Raw genomic sequence first — 27,950 nt, 5'->3', positions numbered from 1 at the left:
TGAGATAACCGAGGCCTTTTCTCCGGGCACCTCAGAGCAATTTATTCTGCCTCGGCACACCCTTAGCTTCCAAAGGTCTGGGATCAGACCACAAGCCTCAAATTCTCTGAAGGGGAAAGCCTCTCTGCCCCACTAACCAACACCCGTGTCTGTGTCTGTGTCGATCAGCAGGGACTGCTCAGCCGCACATTGGAGTCCTGGTGTCCATAAGGAAGACCGAAGACGCTGGGCTGGGCACCTACACCTACATTCTCAGCCATTTCCACCTGCCCGTGCGTGAGAGAAGGTTTCGATGGTAGGAAGGCAGGCAACGGGGAAACTGAGAGGGACGGAGCTCCCGAGAAGGTAAGCACCTGGGGAATGCGAACAGACAGGAAGGGGGACGTGGTTTCCATGGTAATGGTCCAGAAGGGGAGCAGAGGTCTCACTGGTACCAGGCCCTCACTGCCTGCTTCAGGCCAACGGGGAGACCCAGGAGGAAAGGTTGATGATTACAAAGACTTTCTATTGGCTTTTGCAGCAGAAAGCAGCAGCGCCCGCTCGGAGCCCTAGGGAAGAGTCAAAAACTACCATTCACGATCGTAGATTTTCCAGCAGAAGGTGCCAGGTAAGGCCAGCTTATCTGAGCAGGGTGACAGATGCTGGGCCAAACCCGCTAGGGTTTAAGAGAGCAAACTTAGAGGCAGAGAGAAGGTAGGGACCGAGGGGCAGACGCCAAGGGACTGGAACCAGGGCAAGTGCAAACGCTGGAACAGAATTGAGGGTTCCCTCCCAGCACAGACTGGGGCGGCTGAAGCCACGTGCCCTACAAGACAGCCAGCTGTCCAGTAACCAGGGGGACCACTGCAGTTTCCAGGGAAGTCTAAGAGGTGGTGATGCAAAAGTTAAGCTTGTCTGGTGCCACGGCTGATGTAGGCGGAAGAGCCGCCTGACAAGATTTCCGAGGACGTCTGTGTGATAGCAAAGTATGCTAGCAGATGGGGGTCCAGGTAGTAGCAAGCCGGGTTCAGACCCTAGCTCAGTCACTCACCGACTGTGTGACCTTGGGCCAGTCACTTGAGCTCCCTGTGAATGTCGGTCATCATTTAGAGAGGAAAATAATAGTACCTACTTACTAAGGTGGTGTGAGATGTGAAATAAAAAATGTGGAAAGTGCTCAGCATCTCCCCCGGCACCGTGTGAGTACTGAATTTATTATTATCGTTGACAAGCCATGATGTCTATGACATATTATTAAGTGAATAAATAAAACACATGTATGGCACAATCCTCTTTATGTAAAAAGGCACCATTGTATTTCCCTCTGTGTGTGCGTTTATAAATACACAAAGAAAAGTCAGGGGGAAAAAAGAAAAGTCAGGAAGGATCAAACTGTTAACAAACAATGGTTAATTCTGGGGAGTGGAACAGGGGGAGTAGGTGAAAGAGGGTTTCGCCATTTCACTTACAAGCATCTGGACTGTTGGGGCCTTTCGGGGGTGAGGAGGGTGAGGGATGTGAAGGGGGAAGGCATTTTCTGTCTTAAGGGGCTGTGATCTGCAAACAGTGCTTTGCTGAGGCCTCGGTACTGATTTATTGGTCTGAGAACCTCCCATGTGTCCTTGGGTAGCACTTACCAAGTTTCTCTCTATGGGTGATACTGTTTACAAGGCACACACTGCCTTTGCTTAGTGGCCCTCTTTTCCCTAGGGCCAGGGCTACCTGCCTGACTTGGCCCCAGTGCAGGCTCCAGACCAGTCTAGAGCCAAGCCAGGAAAACCTGAAGAGCTAGACACAGATTCTTTGGTACTCAGCCCTGAGTGGGTTTCACGGCATTGATCAGAGTTTCCTGATTCTGATTGCTGAGTGATGCAGAGACCCTTTTCTCTTTTTTCCTCTTAGCAATAGAGTACCCCTGTAGCAAGCTGGATAATGTGCGCCCCTTCCCCGGCCCAAATATCAGTTTCTAATCCCTGAAACCTCCGAGTGTTACCTTACTTGGAAAACAGATCTTTGCAGATGTGATTGAGCATTTCCATGATCTGGAAGGAGCCTAAAAATGCAATTACGTGTATCTTTGTAACAGCGAGGTAGAGGGAAATTTTTACCTGGACAGAAGAGAAGCCGATCTGGTTCCAGAGGCAGGGAATGGAGAGATGTGGCCACAAATCACAGAATGCTGGAAGGCCAGCAGGCATCAGAGGTTGAAAGAGGCAAGGAAGGCATCCTCCCCCAGGAGCTTCCACAGGAAGAGCCGCCCTCACACCTTGATTCCAGCCCAGTGATACTGATTTTGGACATACGTCCTCCAGAACCATAGAGGATCACTTTCTGTTGTTTTAAATCGCCAAGTTTTTGCTACTATGTTACAGGAGCCACAAGAAACTACTACTACCACCCTCCTCCCTACCACACAGGTAGGGACTTCATCTCCCAGTCCCTCTGACAACTGGGAGTGGCCACGTGACCACGTTTGGCCCACGAGTCGAAGTGGTGTGTGGGGGCGCCTGGATGGCTCAGTGGGTTAAGCCTCTGACTCTTGATTTCAGCTCAGGTCATGATCTCACAGCTTCGTGAGTTTGATCCCTGTGTCAGGCTCCACACTGACCCTACAGAGCCTGCTTGGGATTCTCTCTCTTTCTCTCTCTCTCTCTCTTTGCCCCTCCCTGCTCATACTCTGTCTCTCTCAAAATAAATAAACTTAAAAAAACTATTTAAAAAAAGAAAAGAAGTGATGTGCATAATTTCTGCTTCCCGGGTTTCAAAATAAAGTGTCTTACCCCTCTCTCCACCACTGCCTTGTTTTCTTTTCCCTTCCTACCGCCCAGAACTCCATCACGGTGCTGGTCAGCATGCCGTGACCAAGCGGAGGGGACTCCCGGAGCAGCCGTCTCAGACACAAGGGTGGACACGGTGAGCAGAGGGGTCCTGGGGTCCTGGGCAACCTCACGGAGCCATGGTGTCCTTCACTGCTGCAGTTGCACAAGAGAGGAATGAGATTCTGTACTATTTAAGGCATGCTATGTCGGGTGTCTTTGTAACAGCAACAATACCCAGCTTATACTCCAACCAAACATTGGGGTCCTGTCTGGTTCTGCTAACCTGGGCCTCTGCCTACCTAGAAGCCCTCCCTACAGCCTGTGCCTGGGTCCTGGCTCCTGCTGATCTACCTCCCCAGGGTAAATGGCCCTCTTCCTGGATTTCTGAATATCACCCACTCCAGGATTATTGACTCTCATACTTCGCTTGTCTTATGGGACATCTCCACTGCTCTGCGTGGAGCTGCCCGACCCGGACTCCTTGCGGGCACTACCAAAGTTGGCTTCACAACCGCACTTCCAGAGATTAAGCTCTACTCTCCCTGCTCCTTCAGCTGGTCGTGTCTCCCCGGAGCCCGTCCGCTCCAGGAGGAAGACTTGCTTCCAGGTCCTGACTCCTCCTTGTCCATCCTGTCCTGTAGCCACTAGCTAGACCACGCCTGGCTATGTTCTGAGATACGTGGGGGGAGGGGTGCCTGGCCTCGGGCAGGAAGCACACCGTCTAACTGCCAAGTCTTCCCTGACACCTTCCCCTGCTGACCCCAAGGCTGCCTGGAGTTTCTGCTTTCCACGCACACCAGCAAATGACTACACCGGCTTTTTGTAATAGAGGTGCCTTTCGTCGTTTGGCAGTTTACGCTTATGTTTGTTTTCCTTCACACAGCTTTACGGTTGATAATGTATCATCAGATAGGATGTTGGCCCGAGGACGTATACGGTTTCAGGAACACACATTTCACATTTGCCGAAGCACACGGGGCCTAGCTTCAGGTAAAGAATCACCTGGGCACACGGCGAGAAATGCGTTTGATTAACTCTGAGCTGCCGAAGGAAACTCATCCAGTGCCCTGGATTGGGCAGCTACTGTTTATTTATGCAAAGAGTAAGAGAAAGTCATTAAAGCCCCCATTCCTGGTAATTGTCTCAGAAATTGAATTCCCTGGCCTGGCAATTAGTTTTATACAAAGCAAGAAGATATTTGGGTTAATAACCTCGCGTTTTTATGACTCAATCAATATTTTGGTTGCTGCAGGCTGCTTTGCTACTGTAAATTTTGAGTACAGTGCTTGTGGGGTGTATAAATATTTAGCTAGCCATTGAAGCATCAATGAATGAAATCATTTCTTCTTTTCTTTAATTTAGAAGATACCGTTGGCAGTGTCCTGGCATGCGGTGTTCATTTTAGCTGCTGTCATAGACGGGGAAACTAAATTGCTGTTGTGCTTTATGGTTTATTACTTTGTCACTTTGCATCTCTATACAGCAAGCATCTCTTTTAGATTCATCTCCTTCCAATAGGCCTCGAATAACCTAGTCACTTGCTTCATATGGTTTTGATCTGATTTTAACTTTACAGCCATGTTACCCTGTGTTAAGCTTTGTAGTATTTTGTGCATGTGTGTTTATGTGTGTGTGCATGGTTTAGTATCACAGACATAGTAGGAGTCACAACTAGGACTGGTTATGAAGTCCTTCCGTTTAGAATGTGATGACTTTAAAAACAACAACAACAAAAAACCCCCAGATAATCAGAGTCCAAAGCTGTAGCTATTCAACACCGAAACAGTCACGCAAAGTGAAGCCTTCTTTCAACTGGTTGTTTTGTCTAAAGCAGGCTTTCCCAAAATATGTTCCTCAGAAAGTGTATTCCTGGGGCGCTAATGGGATTCTATTTTGTTTCTATTGGGAAAGTCAAGTGGAAAAAAAAAAAAAGGTAGTACAATCCAGTTATTAGTACCTGCACTAGCCAAAGACACCTTGAGAGGGAACGACTGAACATAATTCTGCCCAGTGTTTTTCAGGCTGAATTATTAAGAGGGCTTCAATTCTTTAACAGTGTTTTAGAAAAGAACTATCAACTATTGTGCTTTTTTTGTAGCATGTGATTGCTTGGTGCTGGCACTTGCTTATAAAACTGAGTCAGTACAATAATCAGAGAGTTCTGGGGCGCCTGGGTGGCTCAGTTGGTTAAGCATCCGACTCTTGATTTCAGGCCACCATCTCATGGTTAGTGAGTTCGAGCCCCACATCAGGCTCACGGCTGTTAGCGAGGAGTCTGCTTCGAATCCTCTGTCTCTCTGTCTCTCTGTCTGTCTCTCTCTCTGCCCCTCCCCTGCTCATGCTCTCTCTCAAAAATAAATAAACATTAAAAAAATAAAATAATATTAAGCATGTTTCTTTACCATAGGCCTTCTCAGGACCTTTATATGTTAATGTGTGTAAGTCTCTTGTTTATTTTCATTTTTTTAATGTTTTTGCAGAGCATCTTAAAAGACTGATGTTCTGCCAAATATACTGACATACTTTAGGCAATACTGGCCTAATCTCTACCTAACAACCCGCTTGGATTGAATTGCCTGCACTGACTGTTACTGGAGTTCATGATGGAGGTGAGAAGCCTGTATGTGTTTTTCTCCCCATCTCTCCATCCACGTCGGTCCACACTGCCGAATCCTGGGGGTTGAGATTTAGGAACATCAGATGGGCTGAGGTTTGGACCTTGGCTCAGCCACTTACGACCTCTCTAATCTTCAGCAAGTCATTTAACCTCTTTGCCCCTCAGTTCCTTCATCTGTAAAATGGGGATAATCATATACCTTCCTCACAGGGCTGTCACATAGAGTAAATGAGATAATGCCTGGGAGGCATTTTGTACACCGCCTGGAACATAGTAAGTCTTTAACAAATCTGAGATTTTATTATTATAACCCATTCTGTAAAGCCCAGCTTAGACCGGATCCTCTTTGTGAAGCCTTGTGGGTTTCCTCCACACAGAATCAATTCCTTTTTCTTCTGTATTCTGGTCATTTCATACCTTTAATGTGTGATTCATTATAAATGCCTCAAGGAGAGGGGCTGTGTCTTATTCATCTCTGTGCTGCAGTAGCCTTCTAACAGGCCATCAAACCCAAAGGATGAGAAATGGACTCATCCCAACAGATTCAGCTTCCTTTAAGTCCTTGAAAGACCCATTCAAAAGTATCATTTACATGTTATTGCTCAGCCGCAAGAGAAGCTGAGAAACGCAGTCTTCATTCCAGACCTCTCCTTAGTTAAAGCAATGCTGTGAACTACCTACATATGTATCTTCTATGTCTGCCTGTCTGTCTTGTCTGTCTGTCCATCTGCATCTATCTATCATCTATCTATCTATCTATCTATCTAAGATGAAGCCAAAGGGTCAAGGCTAATCCTGCAAAAATCCCTTTACCTACTCTCTGGTGAGTGGAAAAGACTCTCACTGCCTTTAAGATAGTGATTTCAGGATAGGAAGACAACAGCTTCCTGATGTTATTAATCTCACTGGGCCTTTGTCACACTAGAAAACATGTTTCATATCGACACACTTGAATACTACTTTAGAAAAAAAGCCTTCCAGGAAAAAATAACATAAGCGCCTCTGCAGCAGTAATGTCCCCACTGAGGCAGGGCGAGCACACACACTGAGCATTTCGACAGCAAAACATGCAGATATTTACTTTGGCATCAGCCAGATTTCACAGTTAGTACTTCCCAGGTCTAAGCTATATAGTCATATGTCTTCCAAAAGAACATGCAGGCAGCAATACGAAATCCTAGATTTAATCAAATTATACCTGTTTCTTTAGCATGAGCCAAGCTTTCTGCCAGTTCATAAGCATCTTTTCATTTGGTTTTCCTGATGTGATACGTGAGTGAGAAATCGGGTTAATCCAGTAGTGAGGACATGCAAATAACAGAGACCTGATCTGAATAAGCGTTGGGCAGACAAAGCTTTACTGAGTATCTTTTCTTTTCTCGTTGAGGCAGAAAGGAGTTGATACAATCAAGGACACACAACTCTTCAATTCCCACGGGGAATAGCTAACTAATTCATGGAGAACAACAAAAATCCGCAGATGATCTAAAACCATCATACTGACGGGCAGATTTCACTTTCTCTTTCGATGAGATATCACCCAACTGGCAAACAAGCATAAACAATGATTACTTGTCCATTTTCCCTTTGCCTCCTTCCCCTTACGTCGTTTCTTCTTATTGAACTTCATAAAAAATATTAATGGAGTATTTGCTATTCAATGTAAGAAAGACAAACTGTAAGAAGGCCTTGACCTCACTGAGTTTCGTTAACAATGCAGCTGGTTTTATTTGTAGGTTTTGTTCATTTTAACCCAGATGGGGGCTCAATTATATAACTACTGGCCACCTCGGTTTTTACTTGTATATTGTAGAAAGGGTCCCACATTAGTATATACAAAAATATGGAATATATAGGGATATGGAATATTCCTACAATGGAAATATGCAATAGTCACAGATAGGAATATGGAATTCAGAAGGATTGAACTACCTCATTCTTTTTTAAACAGCTACATACTATGCCTTTGTGTGAAAAGACCATAATTGACTTCACCAGTCCCTAAAGAATGCACATTAAATATTTCGCTATTACAAATAATGCTACAATGAATAAACTGTATGTTTTTATTATTATTTTCTGGGCGAATACATCTGTAGGGTAAATACCCCAAAGTTGAACTGCTAGTTGAATTGCAGAGAACATGTGCTCTTGTGATTTTGTACCTATTATAATGTCACACTGTCATTCATGAAAGAATACAATTTAAATACGTACTTCACAAACACTTATATATTTACTCTTATATATTTGGCGCTTTACTGGTGAGTGCCTTCTCCAAGAGAGGAAATTACCAAATTTTATGAATTTTGCCAATTAGAAAGATACAAAAAAGTCACCTCGTTTTTAAAAAAATTTTTGTAACCTTTATTTATCTTTGAGAGACAGAGAGACACAGAGCACGAGCAGGGGAGGGGCAGAGAGAGGGAGACACAGAATCTGAAGCAGGCTCCAGGCTCTGAGCTGTCAGCACAGAGCCCCACGTGGGCCTTGAACCCGGAAACCACGACATCATGACCTGAGACGAAGTCGGTGCTTAACCAGCTGAGCCACCCAGGCACCCCTTCACCTCATTTTTAATTTGCATTTATTTTATTATGAATGAGGATGAGTACTTTTTGTATGTGACAGAGGTATTGAGGTCTATTCCTGGATTCTCTATTCTGTTTCATTGATCTGTCTGTTATGTGTCTTTTTCCAGAATTAAGAAGGATGATTTTCAATTGAAAAAGAATGTATAAGAACAGCCAAGCTCTACCACTGATGGGCTCAATTGAATGAATCCCTTCATCTCTTTGCTTTTAGCTTCTCCAGCTATAAAACAGGAGAGTTGGATCCGGAGAGCTTGTTTACTCCGTATATGTTGTTGAGTGTTAGGCTCTGCTCTGGGGATGCAAAGGAGGGGTCAAGGCAGATGCTGTCTCTGCTCTCATGGAATTTACAATCAGTGTGGGGAGGGGGCAGACACTAGTCAAACCCTGACACAGATCATTGATAGTCCCTAGCAATGGAAACAGAAAAAAGTGGGGAGCAGGAGCAGGAGCAGGGAGAGGACCACAGAGATTTCCTTTGGAAGGAAGTGAAGGAAGTGAAACAGATCTGCTGGAAAAACAGCTAGCCAGGTGAAGGAGGGGGTGGGTGCGTGGAAAGGAAGAGTTTTCCAGATAAACTTTCTGGCATGTGAGGATCTGGCGTGAATAGAAAACTCTCTACTGTAGCTGAAGATAGAAAAATAAGGGGAAAGTGATAGGAGATGAGAGAGACTACAGAAGTAGGTAGGAATCAATCCATGTAGAGTCTTGGGTAAATATTTTGGTCTTTATCCTAAACATTTGTCTTGCTTGGGACCTCTAGGAAGTCAATTCTGAGTTGAAGACTAAAGTGTTGTGTTTGTCCAGCATACAGAATTTCTCCAGAAAGCTTACGAGGAAAACCATATTTCAGAGCATTTCTTATCAGAGAGAAAGGAGGGAGTGATTTATCTGCCTAGTATTCTCCCAGCTTCCGTTGCCCATTGTTCATGTTTCACTCTACTGAAAGCTAATTCCCCTGTGCTGAGTACATCACTCAGCCCCTCAGTGGTCATGACCAAGGTGGGGCATTTCAACCAAACCCGGAAGTTGAGGTGTATGTGAAACACCCAACCCAGAGAAATAAAAGGAAGGAGTCCAGGGAGTCTGAGAGGCACACAGATATTGTGTCCTACGTACCATTAAAAGAATCCACGCAAGAGAGTGACATAGTGTAGCAACGTTGTGGAGAACAGTTAAGTGAGCGTTGAGAATGGATGTATGGAAACCAGTTGGAAAGCTATTGAAATGGTCCAGAAGAGAGCAGATGATGCCCATGGTTGGTGGTGGCTGTGGAAATGGAAGGAAGTGAATGGATATGAGAAATTTTAGGAGGTGAAATCACCAGGCCTAAGGGAATGGTTAGATTTGAGAAATAGAGCAAGTTACCAAGTATGTCAGGTTTATGACTTGAGCAACCGGTAGATGGTGGCATCATTTGCTGAGATAAGAATCTGAGGTAGAGAATCAAGTTTAGGAGGAAAGATTATGACTTGGGGTTTGAACTTGGGGCTACGAGAAGTCCAAGTGAAGATTTTGAGTAGGCAACTGAATATATGAGTCTGATAGTTGGCGCTATCAATGTGGATGGTAGTGACTGAATACGGAGTGAGAAAATCATTTTTAGCTTAAGAAACAGAAACATTGAATAGCTCTGCAGAGAAGGATGGTAATGGAAAGAAAGTAAAGAAAGAACAGGGCAGGAGTAGGAGGAAAACAAGAAGAACCCAGGGAAGAGGGTTTCGGGAGAGAAGGGTCCCAGGGAGACTAGGAAAGGTGAGTACTGAGTCCTTTGCCTTAGCAACATGGTGGCCATTAGTCATTTTAGCCAAAGTCATGGGGCTGAGGAGTGAGGGAAAATGATGAAAATGAAGAGTAGGATAATAACCTATTTGAGAAGTTTTACTGGGAAGGAGTAATATAGCAGGAAGGGAGTGTGGGTTGAGATGGGTGCCTTTGTGTTATCTTAAGAGGGACTTGAGTATGTTTAAGTGTAAGTAGGAGCGATTCAGTGTCAGAGAAGGATGAGTATACAGGGGAGAAGAGACATGTTATAGTGTCAGGCTCGAGAGAGGAGAGGAGGGGCTGGGATCCGGAACCCAGGGCCTGACCTTAGGGTAGAAAGCATCAGCCAGGATGGGAGGAAAGGAAGGGGGATGGTGTCAGGGTAGGTGGGGCTGCAGCCAGAAGTTGAGGGTCTGGTTCAATGGCTTCAATTTTTGAAAACTAGGAGGCAGGTTATATGCAGAAATGTGTGATGAGGGTTGGAAAGGTAGGAAGGAGAATAGAGAGAGTTTAAAATAGGAGAAACTCCCAACTTAGTGATCTTGAGAGAACTTCCCTCACGGGCAGCTTGGAGAAATGATAGCTGGGTGGAGGGAAGAGGTGAAATGCAAAGAGAAGGAAGGGGGTCACAGCCAACCTCCTGACTTCTGCCTCTCTACTTACCCTCCAGCCAGTCTTAGCTCTGGTCCTCCAGCTCATAGACAAGGAAGGAAACAAGGCTGGTCTGACACAGCAATTCAGTGTTTCTGGCTTCCAGATAACGAAAAGGGTGTCACTTTTGTGATCCACAAATAATAGCCTGACACAAGAACCAATCCATGTTTGAAACTTCTTTTATTGTGGCGTCATGGTGATACTTCCAAATGTTGACGCTGGAAAATAAAATATTGTGAGCATCCACTAAAATTTTAACACAGAAACATGTTAAAAGTCTTTTGTTCCTTGGGCTTTTCTTTTCGGCTAGAACAGGACCTAACTGTTTAACTTGCGGTTAAGGATTATTTGTGCGGGGCACCTTGGTAGGTGAAATGTAGGGGATTTGGCGCTCTGCCCATGGAACACTGGGCAGGAGCTCCAGTTACAAATTGCAGCTGTATAAAATAACAGGAAACATGGGGCTTTGAAAGATTCCACTGGAAAGATTAATTATTTGGGAAAGAGTTATGCCACAGCTTCGTGTGTTTTTGGAGAAAAGGTGGCCCACGCCATTTTTAATAGTGCAAAAGAAAATTCTGCTACTAGACTAAAAGAGGAGAAGGGAGGAGCTCTTGTTTCTTGGAAGGGCTCACATTTAGTTTAAACACCATCCTCATTGTCTTTGTTAGAAGACAAGGAGCTAGAAATGAAAGCCACATGGAATCCCAGAAAGATCTGAGGCTTGTAAAAGAAAAGATCCGGATTTCCTAATTCTCTGAGATGACTTCCCTGTTTGTTCGTTTGCTTTAACTTTTCTCCCTACTGCCCTCCATCCTGCCCGTCAACATCTAACCATGTTCTATACGTCAATCCACCACGGACATTCACGTTCCTGTAGGCATAACGATGTTATTCAAACAAATTCCCAACTTCTGTGTGGACACTGACTTTGGATGACTCCGTGATATCCAGAAGGATAAACCAGCATTTACTGCACAGCTGGGATGACCCCAAAGATCGGACAAGCCAACACTCAATAGATTTGAACACAGCTTTCTGAGAACAATGTGTTCCTACACATTTGAGGTAAAATAATGCAGTCTCTCCAGGATGCTCTAATTGCAAACTGCCAAGAAATTGTAGGGGAGTTGGTATTTTGATGGAGAGAAAGGCATTTTCTTGAGTTCCAGAGACATTTGTCTATAAATGTATATAGAAAAGGGATATATGTTTCCATGTAGGCTCATCACTTTGTTTCATCTTGAACATCGTTCATCTGAAATCGGCCTTGGAGAGATTTATTTGGCATGAAGGTTTACTTGAGCTATGGAAGGAGCAAATTTTCTCCTTCCATGCTATGTCTCTCACAGTTGAGCCTCACCACTAAGTACGAGAAATGTTTGTTATCTGACATGCTTGGGGAATGGGATGTTCAGGTTCATCAATTACTTGGATTGATAAAGGGCGATCATTTGAAGACTTGGCGTGCAGTAATGTATGCTTCACACCCAATTGTGGTGCCGTAGAACTCAGACTTTCTCAGAGGATCAGGACTTCAGGACTTTAGAATCTTTCAGTGCCTTGGGTCATCTCTAGGAAGAGCAGTTAATCTCATGGAGAGTAGATGCGTAGTAAACTGGATATTTCCAGTTAATAGAAGGTCAGAAAAACAAAGCTTTTACTATAGTTCTGTTAAATTTCTTTCTTTCTTTCTTTCTTCCTTCCTTTCCTTCTTTCTTTCTTTCTTTCTTTCTTTCTTTCTTTCTTTCTTTCTTATTTTAGAGAGAGCTCGAGTGGGTGAGAGGGGCAGAGGGAGGGAGGGAGAGAGATTGAGAGAGAGAGAGAGAGAGAGAGAGAGAATATAAAGCAAACAGAACTTAAGAGACCTTAAAAGAGACTTGAAAATAACTCAAGCCAATTCTTTTCCCACTACATCTATGCTGGCCCCATTCTGCTGGAGAGACCCTCTGAGGCCCTTGGTGGGACAGAGGCCTACTCGTTCGCAGCGTTTACCTTGCTCACTGTGAGGAGCGGGGCAAACAGCACCTCTCCTCTGAACTTTTCCAGTCTTCTTAATGGTAGGAAAACCATATCAAGTGCACTGGGGCCCTTCACCCAGCTTGAGAAGGGAAATGCCTAGGAGCAACTCTCTCCCTAGTGTCCCTCACTACTGACACTTAGAACAAATCACTTAACGATGAGTGACTGATGGGGCACCGCATGGCTCAGTTGGTTAAGCATCTGACTGTTGATTTTGGCTCAGGTCATGACCCCAGTGTCGTGGGATCGAGTCCTGTACCAGGCTCCTCGCTGAGCATGGAGCCTTGGAGCCTGCTTGAGATTCAGTCTCTCTCCTCTGCCCTTCTCCCCCACTCATGCTCTCTCTCTCTCTCTAGATAGAGATAGAGATAGAGATAGAGATAGAGATAGAGATATAAACTTTTTAAAAATAGTTGAGTGACTGATAGACTCATAAAGGCAGAACTCTGATTTTTGGCGTTTTGTTGTTCTCTTTAACAAGTCCTGACCAGAAGGTCCAGGACCTTTTTTAAAAAGGGAGTTTATGGGGCGCCTGGGTGGCCTAGTCGGTTAAGCAGCCGACTTCGGCTCGGTCATGATCTTGCGGTCTGTGAGTTTGAGCCCCGCGTAGGGCTCTGTGCTGACAGCTCAGAGCCTGGAGCCTGTTTAGGATTCTGTGTCTCCCTCTCTCTCCGACCCTCCCCCGTTCATGCTCTGTCTCTCTCTGTTTCAAAAATAAATAAACGTTAAATGAAAAAATTTTTTTTAAAAAAGGGAGTTTTCTTATTACCTATTTTATTAATTTAGGGAGCCTCACCTGTACCTACCACAACAATAAAAGTTCTGTACCTCTCTATTATTCTTTTTAAAAACTCATTTACTTATTTTGAGAGGTGGGGGGAGGGACAGAGAGAGAATCCCAAGCAGGTTCTGCACGGTCAGTGCATAGCCCCACGTGGGGCTCGAACTCATAAACCATGAGACTATGATCTGAGCCGAAATTGGACACTTAACCGACTCCTCTCAATGATTCTTAATAAAAGTAATATTTAAAATTTGTACGAAGCTTTCTCAAGGTACCACTAGACATTGTATTCTATGTGGATGGCACCCTGGAGTTGTGCAGTGAACAGCTTGTGCAGTTGAGCTGAGAGTCTTGTGCTTTATGGTTTTATTTTAAGAGAAATTGGCTCTTTCATATATATAGTAGTAGTAATTATCATAAAAACCATTGCTACCATTTTTTTAGCATATAGGATGGACCCGTGTATGTTACACAGTACAGAGTATACATCATATTTCATCTTCACAGGAAGTAAGTAGTTGGGATTTGAATTCAGTCCTGTCTGTCTGCCCAAGCCATGTTCTTTTCCCCTTCCTTTTGGATCCAACCACTCATTCTACAGGTGAGCAAACTCAAGCTCAGAGAGGAGGCACGACTTGCTCTGGGTCACACAGGGTCTTCTACTCTATTTCACAGAACTTATAGGACCTTGATAAATGTGTAAGAATGTGGCCTTAAAGGAAAGTCTCAGAGAGACATAATAATATTGAACTCATACACACACACACACACACACACACACAACATATAGCTCAAGCTCTTTGGAGCATTTTTCTGTTCCTTTTCCTTCACACATACTTGGCATCTTGTGGGAAGGTGGGGTTGGGTGGCAAACAGATCCCAAAAGAGGGGAACCCTGAGGGTATTTCCCACAGGCAGGTGCTTGGTTCTCAGCCTGGATTAATTGGAAGGAGAGAGGTGTTTGTTTGTTTTTTTAAGTTTATTTATTTATTTATTTATTTTTGAGAGAGAGAGAGAGAGAGAGAGAGAGAGAGAATGCACGCATGAGTGGGGAAGGGGCAGAGAGAGAGGGAGAGAGAGAGAATCCCAAGCAGGCTCCATGCTGTCAGCACAGAGCCCAATGCGGGTGTGAAATCATGACCTGAGCTGAAACCAAGGGTCCCATGCTCAACCGACTGAGTCCCCCCAGACGCCCAGGAGGGAAAGAGTTTAATTGTGAGGTGGGTTCAATGCAAGTCTGGAAAGTGAAATTGGAATTCTGTAGCCTAATAGTTGTGTGTTGTCAAAAATGAATATTGTAGGTTTTTTGTTCTTATTAAAGACAGCCCATGCTCCTATAGAAAATTTATATGATACTGCAGAGAATAAGTAAAAAAATAAAATCCTGTTCCCCCGAAAGACTAATGAGGTTTGTTTATTACTTAAAAAAAGGTTTTTAATGTTTATTTTTGAGAGAGAGAGAGAAAGAGACAGAGTGCGAGTGGGGGCAACAGGGGTTTTTATTGTCCTTGGGTTTTTATTGAGGCTTCATTACACAGCAAGGCTGATGAAATCATTGGCTACTGGCAATGGGTTCAACCTCCAGCTCCTCTCCCCTCCCCAGAGGTCATGCATGTGGGGAAAGAGGAGTGAGAATGTTCCCCCAGCAACCAGCCCCCATCCTAAGCTCATCTTGGGACTTTCCAAAAATCACCTCATTAATGTAAACTCAGGTACGGTTGAAGGGGCTTTTTATAGGAATAACAAAAGACACCCATTTCTTTTTTCCTCCTGTTATCACTTAGGAAATTCCAAGGGTTTTAGGAGCTCTCTACCAGAAATGGGGACAAAGACCAAATCTATATCTGTATCTATATCTATATCTTAATATAAATCACAATATCATAGGATCCTTACAGTGTCTCACATGTTACACCAATGCTTTCTAAATTTCTTTTTTTTATTATTTTTTAAATGTTTATTTATTTTTGAAAGAGTGTGAGCAGGCGAGGGGCAGAGAAAGAGGGAGACACAGAATCTGAAGCAGGCCCCAGGCTCCGAGCTGTCAGCACAGAACCTGATGTGGGGCTCGAACTCACAAACTGTGAGATCAGGACCTGAGCCGAAGTCGGGTGCTTCAACGACTGAGCCACCCGGACGCCCCTTTCTAAATTTCTTTATGCTTAACAACCATATTATGGATTGAGGAAGATCTTGGCCTAAAATACTCTTAATTCATGCTAGTTTTGGAAGCTTGGGGAGATCACTGACTTAGCGCAAAAGAAGGTGAAGAAACGTAACACCGATTTGTTAGTTATTCCTGGGGAAGTAACTTCACATTTGTGATGCTGGAAGTTGTCGTAAACAAACCTTTTATGATCATTTGAAAAAGCAGAACAGTGAGTAGTTATGTCAGAGAGACCAGTGAAAACATGAGTTGGCCAATGCTATGCGAATGGGTACTTTGTAGTTTGGGAAAAAATTTCCAGTGACAGCATCCCATGCAGGGTCCAAGAGAGTCCCCAACAATCCAGATGGAAGTGAGAGTGAATGGCTAATAAATGGCTCCAGGGACAATGAGGACACTGATGACCAAGAGGTGTGTGAAGAGTTGGAATAGATTTGTTTTATGGAATAGAGTGGGAAAACAGTGATACTTACAAATTAATTTTTTGTATAAATTAATTAATTGAATAAATGATATTAAATATGTATAATAATTCATAAATTTAATAAGCATGTCACAGTTTTATCTATGTCACTAAAGGTTTTCTGTGCTCAGGTTGACCAAAACACTATGGGAGGATTTCCCCTTTGGAAAGTTTAGGTCTGCCTTATATTTGGTGCCAGCTTCTGTTTGGGCACGTGTGGGATCTTTGCCCAAAGTGAAACAACTAGGAGGGCAGAGTCAGATGGGTCAGACTTTTTTGCCTTAATGTGTTTGCCTTAATTCTCCAATGAGACCAAACTTCATAAAATCTAAGTCTCTGGCCCCGTTGTCCACTTACTTCATTCAATTTCAACTCAGAGCATTTATTGAGCACCTACTACAATGGAGGATTCGTTTTTCAAACCTGTAAATCACTTTTAGCACTGAACTAAGAGAGAAAAGACTGACTTTTAACTGAAGATTGAGAAAAAGGACTAATTTGACTAAGAACAGCTCTGGATTCAGGTTTCATAGTCCATTCTCCCTGTTAAGCAACTTGAGTTTTAATCTTCCCTGTTCTCTTGTTTACTTCCTGAGAAGGATTAAAAGATGCCTATAACCTCAGCCCCAGTAGGACAGCCTGCAAGGAACAAATCAGCATGCAATTTCCCTTTGTCACCTTTAAAATAAACAAACAGGGGCGCCCGGGTCGTTCAGTCGGTTGAGTGTCCGACTTCGGTCAGGTCATGATCTCGCGGTCCATGATGCGTTTGAGCCCTGCATCGGGCTCTGTGCTGACAGCTCGGAGCTTGGAGCCTGCTTCAGTTTCTGTGTCTCCCTCTGTTCCTCCCATGCTCATGCTATCTCTCTCTCTCTCTCTCTCTCTCTCTCTCTCCTTCAAAAATAAATAAAGATTAAAAAAATTTGAAAAAAAAGAATTGAGTTAAATTGTAGGACACCCAGCTTGTGTCACATGGGCTTGGTGTGTGGAAAACCCACACATCTGGTGACCAGAAATGTCTTAAGTATTGAGTAAGAGTAGTAAAGGGGACACACAAGAGTGTGTTGTTCCTTTACAGACCCAAAGATAAAAGCACTTGCCTCTTTTCTGAATGACAATTTCAGGAAAAAAACACCTTGCCTTACTGATAGACATATGTAGTGATTAACATCTTCAGACTCTACATGCCCAGGTAGAAAATGTGGATAATAATTGTAATTAACTGTGGACTCCATTGGAAGGTAGGAACCATCCAATTTATTCATCTTTGTCCTCTATGCCTAGCACAGTGACTGATTCATAGCAAGTTCTTAACAAATATTTGTCTAACAAGTGAATGAATCCAAAAGCATGACTCTATTTACAAGGCATGCATCCACGTCTGTCTGCCAGACTGTCTTGACACCGGGCTCGTCTTCTTGCAGGTTCTGGGGCAGGAAATAGAGAACTTGGCGATGTACCATGATACATAGTACTCCACACACTTTGATTTCAAACCCACCTAAATTTGAATGTATTCAGACAAGACGATGCTAGGGTGTTCCTCTCCCGCTTTTTTTTATTAAGTGAGCTCTACACCCAACATGGGGCTTGAACTCATGACCCCACCCAACATGGTGCTTGAATTCATGACCCCAAGACCAAGAGTCACATGCTCTACTCACTGAACCAGACAGGCGCACCAGGTAAGAGGCCGATTTTAGATGCTGCTGCTTCCACTCACTCTGGGCATAGCCCCATAACTTCTGGTTCTGGGACCTGCACTATGGGAAATTCCAGCTGAAGTAGAGCAAAGGTTTGCTCTGAGAGACTAGTCCAGACTTGGGGTGGGGGTAGGAAACGCTGGGGCCAGTGCCACATCAGAGAGGGGAAAGGACCCACATATTACTAAAACAATATCTAAGGATAGGGACTAGCAGCCAGAACTGAGTTTCCATCAACAAGTCAAGAGTATGGAGGAGCGCCTGGGTGGCTCAGTCGGTTAAGCGTCCAACTTCAGCTCAGGTCATGAGCTCACGGCTTGTGAGTTCATGTCCCGAGTGGGGTTCTGTGCTGACAGCTCAGAGCCTGGAGCCTGCTTAGGATTCTGTGTCTCCCTCTCTCTCTGCCCCTCCTCTGCTCACCTTCTGTCTCTCTCTCAAAAATAAATAAACATTAAAAAAAGGGTATGGAAGTTAGGTGGCAGTTGCATGGACAATTCAGAACCCAGGTAGAGAAATCACAAGAAAACTAATAACCAGTCAGAACACGATTGGAAAATCAACACCAAATTTATATTTACCTAAATAGGTATCACTCCATCACCCTGATTATTAAGGGGACTTTACCATAGCCCTTCTGTGCGTGTGGGTGTATGTCTGAGAGATGCATGTGTATCATGAACTATAGGGGATTCTCAGCCTCTTAAAAGGCTGAGAAAAGGAGAGAAGGAGAAAACAAACATCTGCCGAGGACCAGGAAGGCCAGGCACAACAGCTCTGGTTCCACTGCCAAACGGCCTAGATTGAAGACCCAGCTCTCCTGCTTACCAGCTGGCTAAACTTAGCCAGTAATGAACACCTCTGCTCTCCGTTTTCTACTTTCAAATGTGGATAATTCTAGTACCCACCTGGTGGGGCTGTTCTGAGGATTGCATGAGTTAATCTGCATTGTTGTTGGTTAAAAAGAGCCACAGAAGCTTTGTTATTCCTCCTGTTGAATAGTCTATATCCCCTCCCCTTGAGCCTCGACTGTCCCTGTCACTAGTTTCGACTGATCGGCAGAATAATGGCCCCCAAAGATGTCTGTGTTCCAGTCCCAAGAAACCGTGACTCCCTAATGTTATGCGGCAAAGGAGAATTAAGGTTGCAGGTGGAATTAAAATTTCTAACCAGCTGACCTTGAGGTAGGGAGGTTATCCTGGGTTGTCCACCTGGTCTGACGAAATCACAAGGGTCCTTGGGAGTTAAGAGGGAGGCAGAAGAGTCAGAGTGACATCGGGTTAGCCCTTGTTGGCTTTGAAGACAGAAGGAGGGCACAAGCCAAATAATGCAGGCATCCTCTAGAAAGCAGAAAGGGAAAGAAAATGGATTCTCCTCCAGAGTCCCCAGCAAGGAACACAGCCCTGCTGAGATCTTGGATTTAGCCCAATGAGTCCCATTTTAAACTTCTCACCTCCAGAACTACAAGGTAATGTATTTGTGTTATTTTAAGCCACTAAATTTCTGGTAATTTTTTTTTTTTTTTTTTTTTTGGAGCTGCAATAGGAAACTAACACAAAGCAATAGAATTGGGCAGAGTTGTGCCGTGTAATATCTAAAGTAGGGCCTTAAGGGATCTGCAGTTTCTAATTTCATCCCTCTGAAGTCAGATGTCACGTAGAAGTCCATTACGGCTAGTCACCATGCTGTGAGGAAGCTCAAGCTAGCCAGATGGAGAAGCACCAAGACGCTAGACATGAAAGTGAAGCCTTGTGGGTTCTTCTAGCCCAGTCCAGCCACCAACTGAATACACCTGAGTAAATGACCCCAGCTGACACCTGTGGAGCAGAACCACCCAGCTGAGCCTGCCTCAGAACTGTGAGAAAAGTTGTTTTAAGTCACTAAGTTTTAAAGTTTAGGGTTTTTGTTGTTGTTGTTGTTCTTCGTTTGTTGCAGGGTTTTTTTTGTGTGTGCAATAGATAACCAAAACTCTTAGAAAGCACTTAGAACAGTGTCCACCACATAATAAGCATTCAATAAAAGTTGATTAATCATTATACTAATTTAGTTATACATACAGAAACTTCTCAATAATCCTGTTAAATAGGCGTCCTAGTCCATTTGGGTTGCTATGACAAAAATGCCACAGACTGATATTTACAAACACACAAAGTTATTTCTCTCATTTCTGGAGGCTGGGAAGTCCAAGATCAAGTCACTCTGTGTGCAGACTCTGTGTCTGGTGAGGACTGGCTTCCTGGTTCGTGGATGGCTATTATTTCGTTTTGTCCTTACATAACAGAAGGGAGCTCTCTGGGGGTCTCTTGGGTCCCTTTCATAAGGGCTTGAGGGCTCCACCCTCATGACCTAAACACTTCCCAAAGGTCTCCCCTCCAAATGGTAATTAGGTTTCAACAAACAAATGAATTCTGGGAGAACACAGGCATTCAGTCTATAGCCGCAGGTATTATGCCATCTGTGTTGATAGTTGGGATTATGGTTGTGTTCACTCCCTTTCCCCTCTCGCTGTGAGCAGAGGGTACTCTCATGCCACTGATGTTGGGCTTGGTCTTCTGGCTTGTTTTGGCCAATGGGATGTTAGCAGATGTGACACCTGCAGAGGCTTTACATGTGCCTACACAGTGGGGCTTCCCTACTTGGCCTTCCGCCATTGCCCTAAGAAGACGCCCAGGAGGTCTGTGGTCCTCAAAGAGCAAGACGTATGTGGAGCAGAGCCACCCAGCCACCCCCAGACCTGGGAGCCTGGTAACGCATGCTCGTTGTTTTGTGCCTCTGAGGTCTGGGGTAGTTTTCATGCAGCCGTAGCTGACTAACAAACAGTCTCTAGGTGAGAAAATTGAGGCCCAGGGAGCTTTGTTTAAAAACAAGACAAAGCCTATGGACATGTTCATAATAAAAGAAGCTTTTTATTTAAAGAGCCAAATGAGATCCCTGTACTGGTTTCCTAGAGCTGTCAGAACAAATTACTACAAACTGGTGACTCCAAACAACAGAAATTGATTCTCTCACAGTTCTGGAGGCTAGCAGTCCAAAATCAAGGTGTCAGCAGGCCACGCTTCTCCTGAAGGCTCTGGGGGAGAATCCTCCCTTGCCTCTTCCAGTTTCTGGTGGTCCCAGCAATCCTTGGTGTTTCTTGGCTTGGAGATGCCTCACTCCAATCTCTGCCTCTGTCAGCACATGGCTTTCTTCATCACCTGTGTCGCTGTGTGATTTCTCTCTCTCCTTTCTCTTAGGCAAACACCAGTCATGGGATTCAGAGCCCACACAAATTCAGGATGACCTCATCTTAAATAATTACGTCTACAAAGACCCTGTTTCCAAATAATGTCACACTCGGAGGTTGTTGGGTGGACGTGAATTTTGTGGGAACACCATTCAATCCAGAGCAGTCCCCCTATTTAATCCTAGAAAACTAGGGATATCATTAGACAGACCATGCTCAAATGAGAGCTTCAGGCAAAAATCCAGAGGGCGAGTAGTTCAAACCTTGAGGGAAACAGGTGGGAGAGACCTCAGGTCGAAGGTAAGACTGAAACTCCACTTAGACATTTCATACATCTCTGACTGTTTGGGAGCTATGAAGGATGCCTTTGAAAGCTAGTGCTCTTAAGCTAACCATGAAGGTGAGCATTGCTCGCTTTGAGTACAACTCTCAAGCCATTTTAGAAGCCCACATGATGAGGCACCCTTTTCTATCCACTGCTTTTCCTGTCCGTGCCTTCTGTGATGTGCCTCTATCCTGATGAGCCCCCTCCCTGGAGGTGGGGAGCCCCTGGACACCGTCTCTCTAATTCTTGCTCTCCTCTGGGAGATTTATTACAGAGGAATGTATTTCAGAAGTTTGGGAAAACAAATGCACCCACGTGACCCTTGGCAAAACTACTTTCGAGAATCTACAATCTGGCTATTTCAAAATCGAATCTGTGCGTGGACAAGACAAAGCTTGCAATCCTCAGCTAATCCATTGGGCATCCCAAGTTCAAAAGTCGAAAACACCACTTCCTGGGCTAGTCGATCCAAATACAAAACAGAATGTAAAATGTTATTACTATCAGAAGTCCTACCGGGTGGGCTCTGAGGTCAAGCAGACCTGGGTTCAAATCCCATTTCGACTACTAAGCAGTGATGAAACCTTGCTCTGAGCCTCAGTTTGAAAATCTACAGAATGGTTCTAATACTCAGGCCAGAGGGTTGCTGTGAGGATTAAATGAAAGAGTAAACTGTGAAATGCCTGGAACAATGCAGGGTGTGTAGCAGGTCCTCAGGGGTAAATTGTTCAGGTCTGTTGTTCTTATCGTCCTGCACGGACAATAGGTGCCAGGAGGTAGAGATGTGTTAGCCACCATTGATCCCAGGAGAGTCCCCAGGTGTCAGGATTGTGCATCCTCTCCTCTCCTCTCCCACCAGACTGTCCTCAGGGCACGCAAAGGGGGAGGGGAGGGGATGGCAGGGAGACCCTGGAGTCGGGAGTTTGGAAGGAGACTGGACAATGCAAAGATTAAGGGGCAAGCGAGACACAAAAGCACTAGGAGAAGAAGCGGTTTCATCTTCCAGGGGTTGCTGTGGGCTTTCTTGCCCCTCCTGAAAGGAGGGACAGGCAGTGATGAAGGAGAGCAAAGAATGAGGGCTCCCTGGTGGAGGGAGCAGGCATGAGAGAGGGGCGTGAAAGGGGATGCAGAGACCAAGAACTGGCTCCGGCAGGGAGAGGCGGGGCTGTCTGTTAGGCCAAGGCCAAGTCACAGGGGGAGAGATGGAGCAGGGACAGAGCTAATCTGGCCACCAGTAATCAGCACTGGGGCCACTGTGTCTGGGCCACCTCGTATAATAATGAGAGCTAACATTTATAGAGCGCTTACCATGGCTATATATCAACTCATTTCATCTTTATTACAAGTCTACAAGGCGGTCACTGTTACTGCCTTCTCTGAGGCTCAGAGAAGGTGTGGCTGCCAGTTCCAAGAGGTGAGCCAGCCATCCTCACCTCCCGGTGTTACACCCCCGAGGACTTCCCTCCTACCCTGAACTGGAGTTGCTCCCTCCCTGATACTTGCCTGTGACCCTGCCTTCCGAGGGCGTGTTTCTATAGCTCAGCCTTGGCACCCTTCGTACAAGCTGGTGGCATTTCCCCTCTGCTGTAGGTGACTCCCACCTCGCCCTGAGGTCCTGACCCAGCCACGCCTGTCCCTTCCTGCCCGTCCCCTGAGGGCTGGGAAAGGACGGGTTTGATTCTGGTAGTGAAGGAGGGAGACGAGGAGGAGATCGCCCCAACTCCCAAATATATAACTGTTCCTCCCGTCAGGGGATCCAAAGGCCTTAAGGAGACAAAGTCTTTTGTTCTATAAATATGATCGGCAAGAAATCGAAAGAGCGAATACTCGGAGGAGAAAGAAGCAGGCGCCGACTCGAACTAGCACCAAGTCTCAATGATTCTGAGAGCTGAGGTCAGAGCAGGGAGGGTCCAGAGCCTGGGGCCCAGACTGGAGTTGAGAGATGAAAAGACCCACAGAAGGAAAAGGCAGGCAGAAAGGGAGGGCTTGGTTCAACCCAAAAGAACAGTAGTTCCTCCAACTAGTCCCGCCTGGAAGAGCTCCTGAGGCCCTTCTTCCCAAACCTCCAGGTCTCGGCCAGGACAATGCTGGGCAGGCAGCTGACTGAAGGAAAGGGGTGGGTGAAAGCAGTCGGATCCGTTCACCGGACACTGATTTGCCAGAAAAGGAAGTGGGGGTGTCAGGGACATTATTTCCACTTCCTGGATACGTATTCAAACATGGAACAACTGAGTCCTAACAGGACAAGGCAATAAAATAGGCGACCACCCCAGGTGGTACCACACCCAACACGGCTCAGAAATGAGGAAGAACTACTAGCAGTATTTTTAAGGCTTCCAGAGAGCAGCATCTGGTTGCCACCTTCCATCTAAAGCACAACAAAGATGCCTCAAGAATACTCTAAAAGGAAAAAAAAAAAAGGCCAGCTCCAAAAAGGTTGAACACAACCTCTTTGCCTTTTAGTAAAATTAAATTGTGGTACATCCCGACAATGGACTGCTGTGTGACCACTAAAGAAACTTAGCTGCTTTCTATGTAGTGATATGGAACGATCCCTGAGATAAATGTGGAAACATCCAGAGGCAGATTGTCCTGGAGAATAGGCTACAGAGTGCGCAAAATACATCTTTATTTGGGGCGGGGGGGGGGGGTGGCTCAGTCAGTGAAGCCTCTGACTTCGGCTCAGGTCATGATCTAGAGGTTTTTGAGTTCAAGCCCCGCCCCACCCCACATCGGGCTCTGTGCTGACAGCTCAGAGCCTGGAGCCTGCTTCGGAATCTGTGTCTCCCTCTCTCTTGGCCCCTGCCCTGCTCATGCTCTGTCTCTCGAAAATAAATAAATATTTTTAAAAAATTTGTTTAAATACATTTTTACATTTGTGCAAAATAATAAAATCTGTATTCTTGTATATGTGTGGAGCGTCTCTAGGAGAACACACATGAATGTGTCTGAGCTACTGAAAATAATGAGGTTATGAGTCAGGAGAGCGATTCTCCCTGTGGGGGGCTCTGGGGTGCCGCTAATATTCCATTCTCGACCCACGTGCTGGTTATACGATGTGTTCAGTTTATGAACGCTCACTTGCCGGTACTTAAGATTCATGTACTTTTCTGTTATACTCTGGTACAGTTTTCAAAAACAAAAACAAAAACAAAAAAACCTTTGAGGAAGAAATGACATAAAATAATTTTGTTTTGTTTTTTTTAATTTTTTTTTTCAACGTTTATTTATTTTTGGGACAGAGAGACAGAGCACGAACGGGGGAGGGGCAGAGAGAGAGGGAGACACAGAATCGGAAACAGGCTCCAGGCTCTGAGCCATCAGCCCAGAGCCCGACGCGGGGCTCGAACTCACGGACCGCGAGATCGTGACCTGGCTGAAGTCGGACGCTTAACCGACTGCGCCACCCAGGCGCCCCCATAAAATAACTTTGAATAATAATGAAAACATAACTCCAAGCTCAGGCCATCCAGGAGGCTCTCAGTCCCCCTCCCAGCAGATTCGTCCCGACTGTTCCTCACACACCCAATTCAGCACAGGGGGTGAAGGAGGCTTAGGTTTCAACGTTCCCCGATCTGGCCTCATTTACTCTTCCTTCACACTGACCTCAGCCTCTCAGCCTCTTTATCAATTGCTTCAGGACTTTTTTTTTTTTTTTTCTTTTCCCCAAACAGATTAAGCCACAGTTGTTCATCTGTTCAACAAAGTCTGCCCGCTGTGCAATCTGTGGCTCTCCAGGGCTGGGGTGTTGAAGAAAACCTGCTGGCTGTGAAACAGAAGGGGAGTTGTTTTATTTCATGCCGGTACTTTTCAGTGTGAGCAAGCTTATTTCTTGTTTAAAAAAAAAAAAAAAAAAAAAAAAAAGAGGCAAAAACTTAATCTCTCGATCCTTTGAATTGAGGAGAAATTTTTAAAAACATACAATTTTCCTCATATAAGGTAGTGGTATTTTTCCTAAGGGGGAGACAGATTGCCCCAGAAAGAAGAAAAAAAATGAAGTTCTCTCCAACCCCATTTTCAAATTCGATCCCGGGCATTCCCTTTGAGAGAAGTTGGGTGTTTGCCCAGGAAGTTGTGAGCGGCAGCCAAGATTCACTCACACCTGGGATATATAACCTCCTACAGAAGCGGGCAGGGGAGAAGCCTGGCATTTATTGGAGGTCCTACTGGGTGCGAGGCACCGCGCTCACCACTTCCACCATTATTACCTTCGTGTGACAATAACTAGGAAGTAGACCTGCTCTCTTGCCCACTTTGCAGAAGGAAACTAAACCTCCAAGTGGCTAAGGATCTCCCCCGAGGTCATGCTCCGTACACACCCCCAGGGCGGAAAGCAGCACTTTACTATTGTTGCTTCTGGTTCTCTGCAGGTGTCTGCGTGGTTCTCACTTGGGGCTCAGGCATCTACAGTTAGATGTTGGCCATGGCTGTGGTTACCCAGAGGCTCCGCTGGGCTGGATGTCCCCATATGCTTGCTGAGCGAATGAAAGCTAGAGCCGTCACTCAGTGTCAGAGGTAGCCTCTCTGAGAGGGACTGTCCTGAGAAGCCCGGGCAGAGGCCGCACGTCTCCTCTAGCTCTGGCCTTCAGCACTACTTCTGCAGGTTCTTAGCCAGAGTGAATCAGAAGCCAGGCTTAGGTAAGCAAGATGGGGGTGGACCCCATCTCTCTCTCTCTCTTTTTTTTTTTTTACATGTTTATTTATTTTTGAGAGAGAGAGAGAGAGAGTGTGCAAGCAGGAGAGGAGCAGAGAGAGAGGGAGACACCGAATCTGAAGCAGGCTCCAGGCTCTGAGCTGTCAGCGCGGAGCCTGAGGCAGGACTCCAACCCACCAATCTTGAGATCACGACCTGAGCCGAAGTCCCACGCTTAACCCATGGAGCCGCCCAGGCGGCCCTGGACTCCATCTCTCAATGGGAGGAGGCGTGAAAAGAATTTGCAGCCATCTTAATCTACCACACCTTGAAAGCAGTGAAGTCAGGATTTGAATCCAGGTCACCTGACTCCTTCCTTTGTAATCCCTACAGGCTTAACCGCGAACCTTCCCAGCTACTGGAAATGGCCATTACTGATTCTGGCGTTTGAAAAGGCAGTTGGTGGCAATATCAACACCACTCGGATACCTCTTACTAAGGATGCCAGCGTTGGCTGCACCAAGCTCTCCTGAGAAGCCCCTCAGTCTCCCCGCTACCCACGGGAAGCCGCCGTCTTTCCTAACGGAAGGTGGTGCCTTCGAAACCATTGAACCCAACGCCTGCAAAGCTTCACAGGTGCCAGGTGTCCCTCCTTCTGAGGTTGCTGATTCTTCTACCGTAAGATGCTGAGCCCTTGTTGAACCTGGACCCGCAGGTTAGGAGTTCTCTGGAGGTTCTCTGATAAGTGCTGTTTGGAATCCTGGGCAAAGGTCTGGGCGTTTCGAAAACCACTTTTTACCGTGGTTTCCTTTAGAAGCGAGAGCCCCAGCCACGTTCCCCTGCCACCCAACCTTGGTTACTGTCCTGACCGTGACCTGCCCTCTCCAAACATCCAGCCGCACACTTCTCTTTGGTTCGTCTCTGCTGTTGTGTCCCATGCTCCTCCAGATTCTTCTGCGGCGCTGTCTGGCACTAGGATACCAAGGCGTGATGGGTTTCACTGGGTATAAGAAAAGCCCAGTCGTCCTGGGGCACTGAGGCTCAGTCAAAACAGGTCAGGAGGAAGACATCTATAGAAAATGGAGGCACTGTCCCCAGAGGGGTCTTCTATTCCTGACACACCACTGCAGTGTTTGTTCATTCCTCAGATCCTCAGGCTCCTCGTCGGCACCCGTGCCATGCCAGCCACTGTCCCCTCCCCCACGGTTCTAAGCACCTCTTTCCGGGCCCCCCACCCTCTCTCCTCTGTGAGGCTCCCAGAGCCCCCTCTGGTGCAGAACCTCCTGCTTCGGGTGTTCATTGAATGAAGAAACCTTGCTGTTAAATTTTAGAAAAAGATTTTAAAGCTGAGGGGAGGAGGCAGCTCAGGGAATCTCAATGCTGCAAATTGGAGAGTTTAAAACCTAATTACTGTCTGGCCTCGGCCTCGAAAAAGGCCTCAATCAATATTTATTGAATGATTAAGCAAACTTTACATTCACACTGTTGGTAAATAAAAGGATTTTCCTAATAAGCAAATCATTAGAAGAGATTGCTAGAAGGAGTTTAACTTAATTAAGAGGATACTTCTCGAATGCTTTGTTCTATCCATTCCAAATAATAGGCTTCTTACAATTTTCAAGTGTGCCTTAGGTATTTGTTAAAGAATGTCTAAGACTTGTCTCCATTAGATAAGATTTCCTATCAGTTTGTGTTGGCGCTTAAAAGTAATAACAGTGAGGGGCGCCTGGGTGGCGCAGTCGGTTAAGCGTCCGACTTCAGCCAGGTCACGATCTCGCGCTCCGTGAGTTCGAGCCCCGCGTCAGGTTCTAGGCTGATGGCTCAGAGCCTGGAGCCTGTTTCCGATTCTGTGTCTCCCTCTCTCTCTGCCCCTCCCCCGTTCATGCTCTGTCTCTCTCTGTCCCAAAAATAAATAAACGTTGAAAAAAAAAATTTTTTTTTAAATAAATAAAATAAAAAAAATAAAAAAAAAAAAGTAATAACAGTGAATGTCTTGTAAATGGCCTTTTCGCCCAACTTTCTACCGATTCAAAATGGAAATAACTTCTTTCATCCGCCAAACACCAAAACGTATCCTGGCAAGGTAGATCCTAAGAACACAGCTTAGTGTCTTCGTGGGTCAAATAGAGATAGTAATGGCCATCAGGGAGCGGTCGTTGAGAATTCAACAAGATTGTGACAGGGAAATATTTTGACAAATTTACAAATG

At 45.4% G+C, this 27,950-nt stretch overlaps 1 long non-coding RNA gene across 3 annotated transcripts; it reads left to right on the top strand.

Moving 5' to 3' along the window:
* LOC121019103 (uncharacterized) lies at window positions 1–25,756 on the top strand. 3 transcript variants are annotated; one of them, XR_005785458.1, is made up of 6 exons: window positions 1–345; window positions 521–607; window positions 2,808–2,892; window positions 3,682–3,788; window positions 5,279–5,407; window positions 24,783–25,756. It is a non-coding gene; the product is annotated as an uncharacterized LOC121019103 (long non-coding RNA). The 3 variants fall into 3 exon arrangements; XR_005785456.1 differs by lacking the exon at window positions 24,783–25,756 and adding an exon at window positions 19,097–19,598; XR_005785457.1 differs by lacking the exons at window positions 3,682–3,788; window positions 24,783–25,756 and adding an exon at window positions 19,097–19,598.
* Window positions 25,757–27,950: the final 2,194 nt, after the last annotated feature.

The sequence above is a fragment of the Herpailurus yagouaroundi genome, unplaced genomic scaffold (assembly GCF_014898765.1).
Source record: "Herpailurus yagouaroundi ecotype Mexico unplaced genomic scaffold, PumYag 221, whole genome shotgun sequence".
In the NCBI taxonomy this organism is placed as follows: domain Eukaryota; kingdom Metazoa; phylum Chordata; class Mammalia; order Carnivora; family Felidae; genus Herpailurus; species Herpailurus yagouaroundi.
Note: the sequence above shows the minus strand (reverse complement) of the source record. Positions and strands in the feature narration are given on the sequence as shown.